The sequence below is a fragment of the Pseudopipra pipra genome, chromosome 2 (assembly GCF_036250125.1).
Source record: "Pseudopipra pipra isolate bDixPip1 chromosome 2, bDixPip1.hap1, whole genome shotgun sequence".
Classification (NCBI taxonomy): domain Eukaryota; kingdom Metazoa; phylum Chordata; class Aves; order Passeriformes; family Pipridae; genus Pseudopipra; species Pseudopipra pipra.
Genome location: NC_087550.1, coordinates 98,710,210 through 98,729,211, shown reverse-complemented (window position 1 = coordinate 98,729,211; position 19,002 = coordinate 98,710,210). Strand labels below are relative to the sequence as shown.

The 19,002-nt window shown below is 38.6% G+C and overlaps 1 protein-coding gene across 4 annotated transcripts in view; it reads right to left on the bottom strand.

Moving 5' to 3' along the window:
- Positions 1–19,002, bottom strand: part of TBL1X (transducin beta like 1 X-linked) — a 259,538-nt gene that overhangs the window by 123,809 nt on the left and 116,727 nt on the right. For 3 of the 4 annotated variants that reach the window (XM_064646579.1, XM_064646578.1, XM_064646577.1), the window contains exon 2: positions 13,801–13,873. The exons of the other annotated variant lie outside the window; for it this stretch is intronic. The gene's annotated coding sequence lies outside the window, so the exon portion shown is untranslated. The remainder of the gene's footprint in view (positions 1–13,800; positions 13,874–19,002) is intronic. 4 annotated transcript variants of the gene reach the window in all.

The window sequence follows — 19,002 nt, the reverse complement described above, 5'->3', positions numbered from 1 at the left end:
AGTGGGCAGGCTGCCCTGCCAGCTCACCCAGCCAGGCCCACAGGAAGTTCAGTAAGTGGAGGACACATGCTCCCATTTGGCCACTTCTGAGAGCTTCTGTCTGGCCGGCAGGAGAGTGCTGCACTGAGCTCCTTCTCCATGCGGACAGAGGCTGCACAAACAGGTGGTGATTTCCTGAAGCCATCAAAGTCCCCATGCCTCCGGCTCAGTTCAACCCACAGAGGGTCTGGCAGACCTGCCTGGCTTGGCTCTGCTGGCAATTCATTACATCCAACTCGGACATCTCTTTTCAGTGGCTGGTCCACAAGAGATAGCAGTACAATCCTGTTACCTAAGGTAATCATTTAGGTCAGCTTTAAGCAATTTAGTCATAGAGTGCCAATGGTCAGGAATCACAAAACTAGGACTGCTGTCAATACCATGTGTTTTTAGCACTACACCTACGAAGTTTCCTTTCTCTACAGAAAACAGTAGAACAGCCAAAAAGATGACACAATGAAATGCTATTAAGACCATAGAAAACCTAAATATGAGAAAAGCATACCTGAGCTGTCGAAATCTAAGGCATCATCTCTCCTTGCTTTTTCCAGCCAGAAGCACAATTTTGATCTGAGCTCTCCCTTCCTGTCACCTGCCTCTCCTGACCGTAGGCAGCTCCCACCACCACCCACTGCTGCTTCCATGCTGGGCAAACAGCAGCAGCTGAAATCAGGCAACACTACAAGATATTTCTTGCCCCAATCAGTACCTGCTCCAGCTCTTGAGCACAAGAATTAAGTTTGCCCCTGCAACCTTTGTACTTCCACTTTCACACATGCTCGCTAAGGCTGTTAAATCAAAATGGTACCCCAACAAACACATCATTCCTAATGCTGCAAACTCTGTAACTGTTTCCCAAAATTACTGCATGACACCAGAGGTGACTCTGGCCAGCTTTGTAGAACCTCAGTAAGACAGGAATAAACAGAAGTAGAGCACCAGTACTTCAAACATGTGATGCCCTCCTCAGCTGCCAAAACTACTGAAACATAGCCCTGTTCTACATGATTAGCTAGTGAAGAACACTTTTGTTCTGTGGCCATTTATTTTTACTGGGTAAAGTAACAAGTCTTGTTTTTCTGCCAAATATACATGCACCAAGGCATTTTTTAGTATCTTTTATTTTGAAATGCAGGATAGCATAAGTTTAAGAGTAGAAAGTCTCCTCACTCCACTAAAATTCAAAGTATGTAAAACCACAGCTCTATTAATCATGCCATCTGTGCTAGAAATGCCTTTTTTTTTTGCCATAAGACTATTATATCATTTGCAGGTGGTAACGTCTAAAAATATATCACAGAAGATATATGTAAAAACAGACTACTCATTTTCTTGATCAAGACAGTAAGGAGAAATGAACCCATGCTGATCTAGCTCATGGCTCTTGGTACTGGAGGTTTTCTCACTAGACCTGTGACCCTCAAGCTGAAACATCATTTTCATACCATCAAACTAGATAAAATGGCTTGATCTCTTCCAGGAAGGAAGGAGTTCAGCAGTGGACTGAAGAGTCAGACAAGCACGATATGGCTAGAAGGGACAGGAAGACAAAAGCGAGGGCTGAACCACCTCTCACAGCAGCAGCAAGAATTACGTTGGCTCAGCTGTGTTGTCTAATCAAGTATTCTAAATCAATTAAGACTGAAGCCAATTTGTACACATGAATCTTTGTATTTATAAATGAACCTAAATATTCCACAGTAATATTCCATATGGTTTATTTCCTGTAGTACATGGACAGAAACCAAGGGCTGGCCGAGCTCATTAGCCATGAAAACATGCTATTTCATAAGGCAAGCTTTTGTCCAGCAGTACAAAAAATGAGCAGTGAATGGATGAAGGCCTTCCCACCCTATAAAACAATGGTCTCCCATGCAGGAATGTCGGTTAATGTTAGTTATCAGTAAACATGGTCTCTCAGATGTTTGGAATTGTCACCAGTTTGTAAGTAATTCTCATACATCTTCCCAGAATACTTTATATATCACAGATTTTAAAGAAAACAGAAAGCCGCTTCTTCTGCCTGTAGAGTATTTTCCTAGGTTTTTGTTTGGGCAGTGATGCTGGAGCAGAGGCAGGGTGGCTGCAAACCCCCACAGAGGTAGTTCTCCACAGATGCCACCCTCAGCTCTCCATACAAACAGCTGAGTTGCTCATCATTCAATGGCCTGGGACAGCGATTTACAGCCATCCTAGGCAGATCAGCTCTAGCAATGGTTGGCTTTAAAAAGGTGCACAGCAAAGTAAAGCATTTCAGCAGTGACTCAGCCCTGCGTATTAACAGTCAGCCTAAGCTTATTTAAGAGCCTACTGTTGCCATGTGTCAGGGCTGGATCAGACTATTGAGCTAACTGGACGCTCCCCTCACATTTTTCAGCATGACAACAGAGCTGCCAGTACTCTGGGAGCAGAAGCACAGGTCAAGCAGAAAGGGAAGGAGGGCAGGACAGGCCCTTTGGAGCCACTGCTTTTGAATCGGCTCGGGTCAGCTGCGAAGAGTTGGATTCCCTTGGTCCACAGGAGGAAGTGGAAGCTGAGAGGCTGATGAAGTTGCGAAGAATTGGGCCCCACATAAGTCTTTATACCCGCCATGCAATGGAACACAAAACAGTGCTTAGAAGAATCTTGTACACTCATGTAAAATACCTGTGTGCAGAAATGAAGAGTATCGTACCCCAGTGCATGGCTTTTGGTCATACTGGAAAGCGCAAGGAGGTGAAAAATAGAAAAAGTCACCATAATCTGATTAGCTGTGTAATAAAGACTAAACTGGGAGATCAATGAGGGAAACTATAAGGAGGGTTTTTTTCAGCACAGTGTGCTGGAGAAAAAAATGGGAAATCTGGTGGAAATCTAATGGGATAAAGTAACAGATGGTAGGTAGAGACCTAAGGGACATGGAATATGTTTAAAGATGATACTGGCTAACAGTATGATTAAGAGTACATGCAATATCACAGTGCACTGCACTGAACTAAAATGTAAGTATTAAGGCCATAAAACCCTTAATATTCTAGGTTAGATTTACATACCTTTATAGACACCTACAAGACAAACAGGAAGAATGCTTACAAGAAGGATCTATATAACACAAGTATCTGGGCTACTTAGGGGAAGGCTCCTGTCCCTGTCTTGAGAAATGTGGCAAATAACTGTCTACAAATATGATACAGGACAAGCAATTAAATTAATCAGCAAAGATATAACAAGAAATAATCGAGTCGATATACAGAAAAGAACAAGTACAAACTACCATCATCTGAGTGACCTGAAGTCTACCTGACAGTACATCATTCCACCAGGCCTATAAGGACTCTAGGGAAAAAAGCAGATCAAACCCTATCCACTTTTTCAACCACATATATACCAGCAACTTCCAGCAAAATCTTTCACATAACCCACTGTTCTTCCAGCTGGTACATGTGCAGGAGGAGGAATTGTGGTCTAAAAGATGAAAACACAAGCAGGTCAAGTCAAGATGGCCACTCATGCTCAGGCAACGCTTTCAATGTTCTCTTAGGTACCACCAAATTTGCTACAGCAGTCTCACGGAACTATGGTGGTCCCATGCCTTCCAAATATTTGCCAACAATTAAATAATATCTATAAACAATACAGTCCAGCTGTAGAACTGCTTATTTCTCCATAAAATAAACATTACATATATAAACTCCAGATACACACAGATAGATGGATACATACATACATACAATAGAGAGAGTGTTAAATGGAGTAGATGTAAACAAATTATATAAAAAGATATAAACCAATGCTGCATTATTATAACCCAGTTATTTATGTAGATTTATTTTAAAATATGTCTGATTGCATTCATAGCACTGATGAAGAGAATAGTAATGTACTAAATACCATTAAACGCTTAAACTAAAATTCCTCCTTGATCGTCCCTTCACAACCACTTTGATTTTACTTTGCCACCCAGGACAAGAATAACCACATGACCTGAAGGTCAGAATATTCCTCCTCTGTTATGAGAGCAAACTAAACAATTTTCAGAAGGAGAGTCCTCTCCCATGCACAATCCTGCTTTCGGCTCTCCCACATCCGACTGGCACTAATTTAAATTAGAGGACTGGTAGCTTTAGCACTTCAGCTGATATCAATTACCATTATATCAGGCAAAGCACTCCCTGAAGTAATTAGGAACTAAGCTGCTTATGGAAATAGTGCAAAAACCTCACTAGAAATTAAACAGAAGCCGGTACACAGCAGAGACATAACCAGCCCCCCTGTAAGAAAAAGAGATTTAAATGGGCAGCTGCATTTTGCATCAGCAGAATTACAACCATTTCTGTGAATGGTTTTAAGGTGGATAGAGAGGTCACTGCTTGGGTCACTTCCATAGCTTGGGTTACTGCAAAGCCAACAGATAATGACTACATAAAGGAAGCAATTGGGCACTGTTTTAAGGCACTGGACTGCCTTAAAACAGCTGAGGAAAACCAGAATGATGCAGCTTCAGAGCAAGCATCATCCTCTGATTTATTCACAGCTAGCTTATGAAAACTTCCCAGTGTTTTTACAATCAAAAAATCCAATAAACCAAGCCCCAAAACACAGACTTTTTTTTTTAATCCCAGTCCAGGAAAATGGTGAGAGGTAATGAGAGTGGGCCCAATTAAATATGATGCAAGGAACAAATAAGAAAAACAGTCTTTGGAAGCCTAACTTGTAACAGTTGTCTTGCATAGCTGTGCCTGTGTCTGTTCTCGGGATGTCGCCTCAATGGCCCCTGCCCAAGGGCAAAATATTTTGTTTTAAAGATGCTTAACTAGTACTTGTTATATAGTGCAAGCTCACTCAACTGAGGAGACAGCTAAAGTCATTCAGGGCCCACCTTACATGTTCTGAAAAGGCAGATATAGATAGGCTCCCTGGCACCTTTCCATCCTACAATTTCCTACTGCTGTTACACTGATGATTCAAATCTAATTTTAACAAGCAAGCAAGCTTTCTGCTGTCAGCAACCATTGTTCCAAGAGAAAAGGAAAATATTTTAAGTACAATTTCATGCCTTTCAACATCTGCATTTTTGTATTGCTTTTGTTCCTGGAGAGGGGCATGGAAAAGGAAAATAAGGGGAGCACTTCTCAAGATAAGGAGCTAAGATATCAGTGCTGTCACTTACCATTTCCTAAACAAGCCAAATTTCCCCAAACAATACATGGGTGGCAGAAGGGTATTATTCATTTAAGGACTAATGCTTTGAAAATCTAAAAAACTTGCTACAGTAACAAAGCAAGTTTCAAAAAAACATTCCTCTAAGAACATATAAAAACAATGGGGTTTTATTTTCAAAATTACAAAAATATTTTCCACATCCTTTGGTAAAACTGAGTCCTACACAGCCACAATGTTTATTTTTTAAAATAACTAATTCTTTACAGCTAAGTTTCTGTGTAAATGTAACTTCACCATGAGCTCAGGAAGAACCTAAAACTTTCCTTGATTGTATAGTCTCTCACAAAGAGGCAGCCACTCACCATGTTTCTAAGTGTTGGCCAAAGAGATCAGAAAAATGAAAATAGTTTGAATATTCTTTTACCTATTTTTCAGGTGGCCTTCAAAAGCAAAGTCAACATAGAATAACAAGCTGAGTTCATTAGTTACACAGCAAAAGAAATCATCCTGTATAATGTGCACTGGCAGTGAAAAGATATTCACTGAACCTAATTAGTTCTGAAGATTATTGTAAAGGGACATAAACTTGGTTTCAATAACCAAGAATAAGACAACAACGAGCATAGAAAAGTCTTCCTCACAAGGAAGAAAGAGCTCAGCTGTTCTGAGTTACAGCACAATTAGCTATGTGGCAAGTCCTGACATTTGTATCATATGATTTTAATAACTTATAATAGAGGATTAAATACATCTGCAGGTCTCCTAAATAAAACAAATGCTATACTGTGGTGCTGCAATATGTAAGGTGTTTCCATTACCTAGAATTCATATCACAGAGGGTTATTTATACATTGGAACAGAAAATATTTAATGGCAGTTAACACCCTAAAAGGTACAGAAAATGTTACCTGTGTAATACACTGCTATACTGTCTGAATGGCAGTAGTCAAAATATGGGGGATCAAATGTTGCAGTCCTCTTAGACAGACATTGTGGAACCTGCTCAAGGTATTTATTTTGACCCCTTTGTTCAAGTCACTGGCATTTGCACTCATTCACATTCAGCAAGTTATTAATCTAAAAAAGCTAAGGAGTCGTTCATTTCTTCTTTTCTCCAAACTCCATTTGCTCTTCTATAAAATTAATGCCATAAATGAAATGTTGCATTTAGACCTGTTGTGATACTGCCAGCCAATTTTGCTGCAGATAAAGGTCAAGAAAAAATTTATTAAACACCAAAATAACATTTCTTTTCCAACCTCCCAACAGTACCAAGCATTCAAATAAACTCTCAACACCAGTCAATCCTTACTGGGTTCTTAAGTGAGCTGTGTGTTTTAAGAGCTAACCTTTGGAGCAGAACAAATTACTGTACTACTTCAGTTTCTTGCACAGCAACTACTGTGTTGCAACTGTCCTCCAGAAACCTCCGACCATCATCTGAACTAAATAATCTGAGTGCATGAACGCCTGAACCTTAACTGAAGGCCTTAATAAGCATGAATTCAACAAGAAACACACAGGTTACCTGAGTGTCCTCAATAACAAAAGTTTTGAAACTCAAACATGCAATTCTTGCATTAAAGATAACTTTGAAACAATGAAAGAAGTCTGTATTCTAGAAATTCATCTGAGCAGGATTTAAAAATTTCAGCTAATGGACAATTCCTCGTCTCAACTTCAACAGTTTTGCCAGCTTTAAAATAGCTGTGAATATTGGGGAAATAACAAACTTGGTTTCCTCTTTGAATTCTTCTATCTTAATCTTATTTCCAATGCATCTTTTTATTTCCACAGCATCCAAAGAAAAGAGCCTTCTCACATCATAAGTCTTCACATGTTTATTACTAGATGATGATCAACTCACAAGTTCAATTTCCTTTTAACAAAACACACTGGATTTTGTCAGTTTTCTACCAGAAAGATTAGCTCCTGCAGAACTCCCAAACTATCTCCCTAATAAATCCAAATTCTTTGAGCTTCTGGTAGGAGTACTGCTCCTCCACACTGCACCTCCATACTAGCTATTTATCACGCATTCCATATGGATAGTAAATACAGTTTTCATTTTTTACTATTGCAATCTTACATCAAAACATCTTATCACACTGAACAGGAGACCTATGTGCAAGCTGTACAATATGGCCACAATGCACCTTCAAGATACACAAATGACAACTTGTGAAGGAGCTTTAGATATTATGGGCTTGTACAGATCAAAACAAGAAGACATCACTTTGCTATTCCTCATCACTGTCTTTACAACTGAGTAGGGCAAACCTCTTGTAGATCTGAAGTAGGGAAATGGGAAAAAATGCTGATATTTAGTTCAGAAACAGCTCAACATAGCTTTTTGCAGTGACTACTGCATTAACTGCTGTATTCACTTACAAATTCATTCAGTATTTTAGGGACAGCACGCAGGACAGGCTTCTGCAAAAGTAGGCAAGTCCTTCAGCATGTGTAATTATCACACAGTATTACCAGAGCATCTGGCTTCAAAGCACAGGAGATACTGCATCCACTGCCTTCCTCATCACAGATGGCACACAAACCAATAGGCTGGTTTGGACTGATGCTGAACATTGACTAGATAGATTAGAAGTTACAGAGACAAGAGGGACTTGGATTTAATGCAATAAAAGGAAACACAGAAATATAAGTGGAAAGCAACAGAGATATTACCTGGGAAAATGCAAGATATAACAAGTTGGTTATGAAAAAATCAGTAATAGGGAAGGTAGAGAAGGAGAGGAGATAGTGCACTGAGACATAAATGAAGTAAGAGATATTATGGGCAGTCAAGCCATAGAGTAGAATTTAAAAAAGAAAAGCATCAGATATCATGCTAACAGCAAAAAATATATTCTCTATAATTTTAGGAGGAACTGGACTCCTAAATCTCTTGGTTAAATGAAGAGTAAATATATAACAAACTGAAATTTGAGTAAAGACTGAGACATGGATTTTGTACAGGTGAAAAATGGTAAGGCAGGGCAAAGAGAAAGTGGGGTATTAGTTCACAAATATCTAAAGGAGGAATCTGCACAGAAGAAAAAGGAACACATTTTCTGCCAGTTATAGAAACTCAAGAAGGAGTACATGGAAAGTGAGGGTTTTTTTGATGGTTTGTTTTTGTTAGGTTTTTTACATGGAAAATATTGAGTGACTAGCAGGAAAGGCTTTTTGGAGGGGAACGACTGTTGGCCTGTAAAAAAACTGCCAAAGGGAATACTGCAAAGCTACTGCTGGGCAAAATAACAGAAAATGCACTGACAGAAACAGTCCTGTATAAGCAAGGAATATGCTGGATAATGTAAAAGACCATCTCCCAGTCTGCTTATCTGTACACCATGCATACAACTAAGATATATTACCTGAAAATTTGTGCTCCCTTTTTAATATAACACTAATGTACTTTATTACTGATTTTAACAGGCTTTAATAGGAGGAAGCATATATTCAATTATTTTATTACATGCTTTGAATATAAACGGCGAGCATCTGCACTCTAGCTTATTCCTTCCATCCTTGCACTCTCATAAAAAAAGCACTGGCACATTTTAGAATTCAGAGCAGCCCAACCTCTTTCTTGGCTGGTTTGCTGGGATCTATATATCCAATCTAATTATTTTGATTCCCATTTCCAACCCTATCAGTGGTGCAGTGGTGCAAGAAATCAAAATGCCAGTCTCCTGAATGTGTTAGAACCTAAAAGCTAACAGCTACTCATTTGCAGAGGCATCACTGCATGGCCCAAAGCCCCCGTCACCGTGCAATTTACATTCAGTGTTCTGGATGTGACTCGAGAGGGGTTTCCCAGGGTACCAATACTGAGCATTTCATATCACATTTCAGATAGGCTACAGGTTGTTGCATCAGCTTATTTTGTCACAGCAAAACTAACAAAAAACCCCCAGCAACGCTTCAGTTCAAATTTTGTCTCTTTTTGAAGACTTAAGTCCTTCTTTGTTATTTTTCCCTTTGTTTTCTTAAAAGGGAAAAATAGGATCATACAAGCTAATATTCCCTTAAGTGATCAGAAGAGAAAGTCAGCAATAATCCTACCAAAACACCTAATACCCTCTCAAATCAGGGGGATCCCATGTTGCTCAGTAGCTGAATTCCCCTGTGGGTCTTTTCTTATATGCTTTCCCCCTCTTGAATTACAGTCTTACTTAGATTACTAACGCCTCAGCGCCACCAAAAATATTCCCATTCGTTTCCCCAGCTTTTACAAACATGATAACATGATTTGTGTTTAAATATAAGCGTCACCGTTTTACTTTTTATTATGAATATCATATGTTTGGCAAGCTGTCTGACCTTCCTTATGATGATGAATGCTGCAGCAAACAATTTGCTGTATCTTTAAAGAAATGGCCAATTCAATTACATTATGCCAGAAGCTTTCAAATCCCTCTCTGCCAAATGTCTTTGCTATATCCTGCCACAGACAGCCCATTTGTATTCCAGCACAGTAGGACACTTGTTTTGTTGAAGCACACAGTTCTAGTTAGGTACTATCAACAGAGCAGTATTTCAGTTCTGCAGCTCTATGTTCCTTCCCACCCCCTCAACCCTCGGTTATCAGGATTTTCAATTTTACTGACCAAACGTGTATGCATTACTAATTATGTGCATGAAATGCAGTAGTTATCGACTGCTACAACAAAATACATTAGTGACCAATTACAGGAGTTCTTGGCAGCAATGGTTATCATTTTAGTGGATTTAATCATTGCACTTAGAGTGAAGCTTGAGATTCCCTTTGAGATTACACCACTAATTGCTTCTGTTTTGCCAGTTACTGCATGAGTTGGTTTGCAAAAAGGATCACTAAAGATGCTTTCTAAATATGGGAAGCAGCAAACAGATGAAGCCTCCTGTAATGAGTGTCCCCCCCATAAAACCACAGTGTCAATTTATTCATACCGCAATGCCCATCTCCAATACATATCCCCCTTGTCACCCCCTCTTCCCTTCTCACTTCTTGTTATTTGGGCAGACAACAGCAATACAGCTGCACTGCTGTTCATGTGAATTGTGTGACACACTATCATTTATTTATATAGATAGTGACAATATTACACTGTGAAAATAAAAAAAATGTTTCCCCCTCTCTTCGGTGTTTGCAGAGAGGATACTACTTGTTATTCTTATTATGACAGAATGTTTGAATGGTCTTAGACCTTAAAAAAAAACGGAAAAAACCCCAACCTAGGCAAAGTACATGATTTATCACATGCACAATACCAGCATAATAGGCTTCCACTCTCCAGGAATCTCTAAAAACAAACACTCCCCCTCCAAAGGAATTTGTAATATATTGTTCTTTAAAAGCCCACATCTACCTCCAGATCGTCAGTAGTGATGAATTATCTGGTTTACAGCCCCATAAAGCAGAAGCATCTATGTGTTTTAATGCTGAGGCCAACCACAGGACTTTGGTACCTTTCAAATGTAGTGATATACAACTTTCCAAACATCAATGAAAGGGTGTGACACTTGACTTCAGGCAAAACAGAGAGATATAATTTCGTCAACATTTTAGGTTTGATCAAAATAAGTGGTCTTTCAAAGGCAGAAAGCATGAGGGAGGGTTGCAACTACAGTTCTGTTAGCTGTCTGAGAATAAGCTATTTTAATAAATAAAATTGTTTAAATAAATTTGTTTGGCTTCTCTTCATTAAAAATTTCAGCAACTGAAGCTTTCAATTACTCAAACACCACTTTGTGAATAACAAAGAAAGTCTCTCAAAAATATAAAAAAAAACCCCAATAATCCTCAAAAAATTCTTTTTCATGAGATTAAAAAACCTACTATATTTATTTTAACATCAACTCTTTTAAGGTTTCAGTAGATGCTAGGCTGATACAGCTTTAATTAGAAACTTAATTGATCTCTGTGAGAGAGATACTGTAGAGAGTTTTAAACCCCCAGAGATTTCCAGACTATGAACAGCAGAGCATATGACATCTTTAAAAGCTGTCAGAAACCATACACTGCGATTTACAATTAACTGCTAAAAGAAGCTGAAGAGCTTCATCCTACAGTAGCAACAGGCTCCAGCAACAGTACCAGTTGGCTTCACTTCAGCCTCTAAATTCAGGATGGACTAATACCTACCAATCCCTGAAAAAGAGCACAATGCAGCACACAGAGGGCTGCAGCACAGATATGTTTATCTTGCTTCAAACCCAGATACAGATTTGCACAAACCCGTTGATCTTTCCAGAACACCAGGCACAAGAACTGCTACGCACAGGATGCTCTCAAAACCAAGGCCAGTTCATTTTCATGCTTAATTGAGAAAATCTTGCCCCAAGGCACTCAATTTCAAGTCTGAATGAGAAAATCCGTAGGTGATGCAGTAACTACAGTAACTGGCAAAAAATAAACTGGACAAAACACCTAAATTAGAGATCAATCCTACATTCATAAAGGAACAGACTACACAATTCAATTGGATTATCCCCCTCTCTTAGTTCAGTAATTCTTGACTTCTGCTTTATTAAACAACAGTTAAGGACAATTTTCAAGTAAAAAGCAACATAACACTGACATGATATCTTTGTCAACGCAGAAGTCACTACAGATCCTCAAACCCACCAGATGACTGCCTTTCTTTTGTATGGCCAAGTTCCTGTCCCATGTACGCAAGCACAAAATCTAAACCATAATTTCAGAAACATTACCATTGCACCTGGAATTTCTAGTGCTGCCTTTCAAACAAGGAAACAGGAACAAAAGAGAAGAAAAATATTCCGAAAGAGGAAATATTCCCCAAATGAACAGCTGAGCTTATGAAGCACCCAAAATACAAAAGGTCAAAAAATACCTGCCTTTCATCACTGTCAAAAGCAATAGACTAAAATATGCAGAGTAGGACTGATAACACAGGAAATAAATGAAAACATTTGCTGCATGTTAGTATAGAAGTTAAAAGAAACAAGGCAAACCCCTCTCTCAAAGGTCCTGCTGGATTTAAAACAGAGCTGTTGAGCCAACTGTGATTTCAAAATATGCCATTATTATTTAAGAACACTGAACTTCTTTTCCTTAATAAACCTTACACATAGTAGTTCGCTATTCCACAGACTAATTCCTAAAACCATACAAAATGAGTGCAAGACAAGGAACTAGAATTTCAGTGAGAACTACTAATGCACAGGAAGGCAACCATTTACTTATAATAGAGTCTCAGGTATTATTTGTGATTCAGTACCTAATTTACAAATCAAAGATTGATAATGCTAAATGCTGCTATGGTGCATTTCTAAATGAATTTGAAGTCTTATGCATGTATAGCTCACAAAGCCTGGCATATTTTTAAGTTGTATATTTAACTCTCTTTGATATCAAAAGCAACGAGAGAACTTTTTGTCTACTACGCTACTGCAAAGATAAATACAGTAAATACTCTAGCAAAATGAAATATATTTTTTAGGCAGACATATCAATTTCTAAGTTTGTGCACTCCGTACAAGAATATAATTATTATATTATTAAACCACAGCACATTTGGAATAAACAGCATTGGTAACAAGTTTAGACCAGATTAAATTGAGAGACTCTTGACTGGTAAGTATTGTTTGTAAAATTTAATGCAGATACCAGTAAGGATATTCAACTTACTGAAGCTTTCCAAAACCAAAGATAATTCTTTTAGTGTGATAAATGCCAGCAGGAAGAAAGGCTCCAGCTCTAGCAATTGTTTCAGAAAACTCAATTAACTTGTCCATTTTTAAAAATACGTTACCAGTAGAAAGAAGTTTCATACCATACAATATTTATCTACTCATTAATATTACATGTATGCCATATATGAATATGTATGACTAAATAAATACATTAAATAATAAGTAATACATCAAAGTACCTTTTTGACATGTAAAATTATTTTTTGTAAACAGAATAATCATTGGATTGCCAGGAAAGAAAGCTAGGTGGATAACTGGAAAATATTTTTTCTGTTGTTTCAGAAAATTGCGTAGGCTGAGTTTGGAACTGGGGTCCTTCAGATCCCTAGGAATGTCTGCCATGTGCCATGTCCAATTATTGAAGAAAAGCTGTCCCTGTCCTATTTTAGTGGGAGCAAACTCAACCCAGGTAATAGTTTCTGTCTCAAAAAATCAAACCATGGAATAAGCATTCACCCTTTGCAAGACAACTGTATTAGGCTACCACAAGGTCACTCTCAGCCTTCACCCTCTGATGACCTCATACCTAACCTGGCCCATTCCTAGGACTTCAGTTCTGCTGAAGTGCCTTACTACTGATTACAAACCAGCAAGATCAAGTTTAACCTTAAGAAACTCAAGAACTAGTCTGAAGATAAAAAACTAAAAAGGCGAACCACCAAAATACCAAGAAATCCTCCTTATAATCTGTATTTCACTTTATGGAGGCTTTAAGGGCAAGAATAAAAGGAAAACCTACTGCAAAGCACTACAGGCTCTATACAACATTCCCTCCCTAGTCCTAGTTCTTCCAGTCTCTATCAATTCAAAAGCCAAAGTATTGTCTCAAATTACAAATTAGGCATGGAGATGCTGAAGAACATTTAACGGTTCTAATGCTTTTTAAAGCTGATTTTCAGCTAAGCATTCACTTACTCAGGTGCAAGAACAGTCAAGCTCCCCAGTTTCCCCCAGATTTTCCCTTCAGGCCAGTTTTATCCTTAGGTACCTGTGTACAGTAAAAAACAAAGAAAAATTAATTTGCATAACTTCTTATTAGTTCATCTCTTGATTATATCAACTTTTATGGCCCTAATTAAAAAATTCAGATATCCAGCTTTTCTAACAGGATTATTCCCCATCAATTTGCTTAACCAGAAGCAAACTCAAAGCTTTTTTTCTCCCATGTAAAAAGACTGGGTTTTATTTGACCAGTTCCACATATATATTTTTTCAGACTCAGCACGACCTTAAATGAAATGTAAATTCAACCCAGTAGAAGGTGGGATTGCATGATTTAAGTATATTTCATCACTTGTTTTTATGAGTACAAACAGACAGCACACAGTTAAGCCTTTGTCAGCCACAGATTTAAGCTACCTCAAAAATGTTAACACGTGACAGGAAAATCCTACATATTCAATTAACACTTTAAAACTCGAAAGAAGGTTCGTGTACAGGTGTACTGTCACTTAGCTAAGTAGGAGCTTAAAAAATAAAGTTATTCTACTTTCTCCTGGCAGTAGTATGAATTAAAGAAACATTTTTTAAATGTGCTATTTGACCATATGGAATCAATTTTTGCAGACATATGGAGCTCCAATTAAACAAGTCTGGCTTTGCTGACACAAAAGTCCACCTGCACGTATTCAAATCTTCCAGAATTAGACCATCTAATTTAGAGCACTCCATCTAACAATAACAGAGTAGAAAAGCAATGCATTTGATATGACACAACCACTGAAACTAGTCTCTTTAAATAGTAATTGCAGCCTTACTTTTGACCATGGTCAGAATATAATAAGATAAGATGGAATTAGTTCCCCTAAAATACAGTTGTAATTATATCAGATTAAACGAAAATTATTTTTCATCTTTTCCATCATGCAAGTATATATAATTGGAAAATTAAGCAAGGTACAATCTTTCAAAGAAGATATTACCAGAAGTCAAGGGAAATTAAAAAACTGACTGTAACCATGCTTCCTAGTTTTTATGTTTTCTTTGAACATTGTGCATTCAGATTTTCCCAGGAAAAATGTATGGAAAGCATGCCATTTAAAGAAACAGAAGTCATCAAGCTATATACAAACATCAACATTCTCAACAACCCTAAAATCTTAATACAGGACAGGTGTCCAATGAGGTGGAAACTAACACATTTTTAAGGTAAGCACTTCAGAAGTTCTTTTTTTTGTTTTAATTTTTTTTAAGATTTGGAGTTAATTGGGCCCCCTTGTTCAAATCTCGTCTGACTGGCTTTTTACTAGGTGATGACATGAATTTTTTTTTTTACAGGACCTGATTCAGTGAATATAGTAGCTAGAAGAGAGTACTGGAAAACTACACACTGACTGCATTACACGTGGTCACAGCACAGCTCTGTATGTTACCTGCCCTGGGCCATTCTGTGCTGTTCCAGAACAGCACTCTGAGCACAGAAATGCCAGCTTCCAGACAGAGCTCCTCTCTGGTGCTGTCAGTCCCCTGCAAGGTAGGTTATATGATCCCCATAGACAAGATTGAAACTTCTGAATCAGAAGCATTACAAACTTCAGTGTTCAACCAGATTCCTAAAGCTCATTTATCAGACTACTTAGCCTCAAACTAATTTCCTGGGGAAGTTGTACTCATCTGGCTGCCTATTAAGGTGACGCACATCTTTCCTGGCTTGTTGTGCACTGCCCCTGCCTTCTACAACAAATAAAAGCAAGTTTTCAAAGACCTGTCTACTTTGCTGCAGTCGTCATACACCTCTGTTCCACTTAAAAAGACCATGCAAATCTGCAATCATATAATTTAAAACTATATCATAATGCATATGTCCAAGGAAGCCCAGTTAACATATTTTAGAAAATCTTAATTCTTCACCATCCCAGCTTTGCAGCACTTGTTCTTTGTAACTCTTAACAACGTTACTCAAGGCAACTTTCCGAGCTTGGTTTAACTTCCAGCTTTTTTAAAACGGTAACTATTGAAAAGGAGAAGCTCCACCTTGTTCAATGCAGACACTTAAGTCTCCCTCAAAACTCTCTCATCCAAGCTCTATCACTGCCAATCCTGTGGACATGTGCCACCACCCCCATCACACTCTGTCATCAAGCTCAGTTTCCTAGTTGTGATCCCAGTACTGCCCCTCTGCCTCTTTTCAGCAACTGCTTCATTCTCATCAACTTCATTATACAATATATTGCTCCTTCCCCACAACCAGAATCCCATTTCCCATTAGCTTCCAGCTCTCCTATACTAGCTTTCCTTTTAATCTCAACATCTTCTCTCAGTTTTCTGTACCCTTCACAGATCTGTTAGCTCTTCCGCACTGCTTTTCACCTCCCAATGTTTTTCCCACTGCTTTACTCTCCCACTCACTTCTCATGCTTGCCTCTTGCCCTGGCAGTTTTCAGATTTCTTCTCAACAACCAACTCCATATCTTATCCTGGTTCCTACACAGTCTGTGATTAGCGTGCCATAGCCATTTGTGCTGAACTCACTTCCAAGGATGGGTGTTAAAGAGATCTGTACAAGGGCTAATGAGCAGGAACACTTAATGTCAGGATCCCAAAAGAACTGGGGCAGAAGAGAAGCTAAACCAGCAGTGCTGTCTGAGCAGACATAGAATTTCAGGCACTTAAATCCCTCACTACAGACACCTACATATTTAGATGTCAATGCAGCTGTAATGAAGGCTTTTTGAACTGTAGGTACTTCAGTTTTGATGGTAGATTAACACCATTCAGCCTTTTAAAATTAAAAAAAAAGTAAAATCATTCTATCATTCTACAAAGGATCCAAATAAAGTTACTTAGAGTCTAAATCTCAATCTAAACTCAATCTACATTTCAGTTAACAAGGTGTTCCTTACACTTCTTCAAACCGTTCTTTCTGAAGACAAAACAGTCCTTGATTCAGTCAAATATATTAGGTACTGTGGGGGAGGGAGGAATGGGTTTTAATTAAGAACAGAGTTCTCTTGGCACTGTTTACCAAGGATAAGTGTTCTTATTTTTACTGTACTGGAAGAAAGTAGATTATAGCATACCTTCACCTATTTCTCCCAAAAAGAACGAACTAACCAAAAACATCTCCCTACCCTGTCTCAAACACCCCTGTCATTTGTGTGAGGGGGCTAAGAAGGTTAAGGTTGAATTTAAGATGATTTTATACAATCATAGAATCATAGAATACCAGGTTGAAAGGGTCCTCAAGGATCATCTGATTCAACCTTCCATGGCAAAAGCACCATCTAGGCAAGCCGGCCCAGCATCCTCTTCAGCCAAATCTTTAAAGTGTCCAGTGCTAGGCAATCCACCACTTCCCTGGGGAGGTAATTCCAACTGCTGATTGTTCTGAATGTGAAAAAGTTTTCTCTTGTGTCCAAATGGAATCTCCGCAGGAGTAACTTGCACCCCTCATCTTTTCCATGGGACTCCTTGTAAAAAGGGAGTCTCCATCATCTTTGTAGACACCCTTCAAGTACCAGAACATGGTCATAAGGTGTCCCCATAGCCTTCTTTTCTCAAGGCTGAACAAGCCCAGTTCTCTCAGCCTTTCCTTACATGACAGGTTTCCCAGTCCTTTGATCATTTTTGTGACCCTTCTCTGGACCCTCTCCAGCACATCTTTTTTGCATAGCAGGGATCAAAGCTGAACACACCATTCTAGGTGTGGCCTGGCAAGCACCGAGCAGAGTGGAAAAAGGACTTCTTTATCTCTGCTGGTGATTCTCTTATTGATGCAGCCCAGCATCCTGTTGGCTTTCCTTGGCACAGCACCATACTGTTCACTCATATTGAGCTTACTGTCCACCAGAACACCCATGTCCCTTTCCACAGAGCTGCTCCCCAGGTGGATAGACACCAGCCTGTGCTGCAGTCCTGGATTATGGATAAATCTCTCCTATGCTGCTACTGTATTGCTGCTACTGTGTCCATTTAGTAACAGTATAATTTACTTAATGAGTACAGATGAATGATTCCGTGATAGAAGCTGTCTGCTAGAGAGGAATTTCTATTACATCTTGATTCTTGCAATATTGAAACTAAAAAGAAAAAATAACTCTCTGATTTAACTGAAAAAGGTCAATAAAATACTTTTTATATTAAAATAATGAATTATCAAAAATATTTAGGTACACTACAAGGATTCAACCTTTCAACAACCTTTTTGTGTGGTCAACATAAAAGTTAAGTATAAATGCAGTATTATTAATGAACACAGTATTTACAAATAAATCACTCATTCCTCTGCTGAGCCACACCGTGTTAAGTACATTTTAATGCTGCAGGTGGGATCTAATTATCTTTATTTGATCCCAAATGCAACAGGGAAATAGAAATGTTTGAAATACTTGGATCTTGCTGGTAAGTAATCAACATGGAAAGGTATGTGTCAGGATAATGTAAGATGGTATTTATTCTTATTTCTTCTGAAGAGGTTCAGTCACAAGAATATACTTAATTCTGTACAACTGCTTGTTCTTCCACTTCGTACACTGTCTTGCTGGTGTCCAAGGCAGAAGCAGATTCAGTTATCCTGGCTCCCATCCCCAGCATGGCCTGATCCTCCAAATCCACTATTGTCACATCCCATGTAGGAAGGAGGACTGTCAATATGAATCATGCCCTTGGAACTAGGCTTCAGGACATAACTCATGCAATGACTGCAACTCATACACAAGCCAATCATCACAGGTGATCGGAGGCATTTCTCAAAAGCTGGCATTCTGAGTCTCCTATTAATCAGTATATTCACATGTTTGCTACTTAGGGTAACAAGAAATTAGAAACATAACTTAGTAGTAGATTGATCCTGAATTAAAAAAAACCCCACAAAACCCCAAAAACCCACAAACCCCATATACATACAACTCTTCCCCCCAAAAAATACAACAACAAAAAAACCCTTAAAAAAAATGTCAATATTTGCCTCCACTCACTTTAGAAAAACTTTCTGCTTTGTTTATTTTCTCTTCCTGCTCACAGGTTCCTGGCATCCCTTGTATTGCAATGTTTATATTCTAGTTTCCATCACCAGTGACATGAAAAAGACACTTCGTTTACCCACACATATGTCCTTGCCAGAAAAGTCAAGAAAATCATTTACAACTGAAGGTCCATCATTTTCCCCCACAAATCACA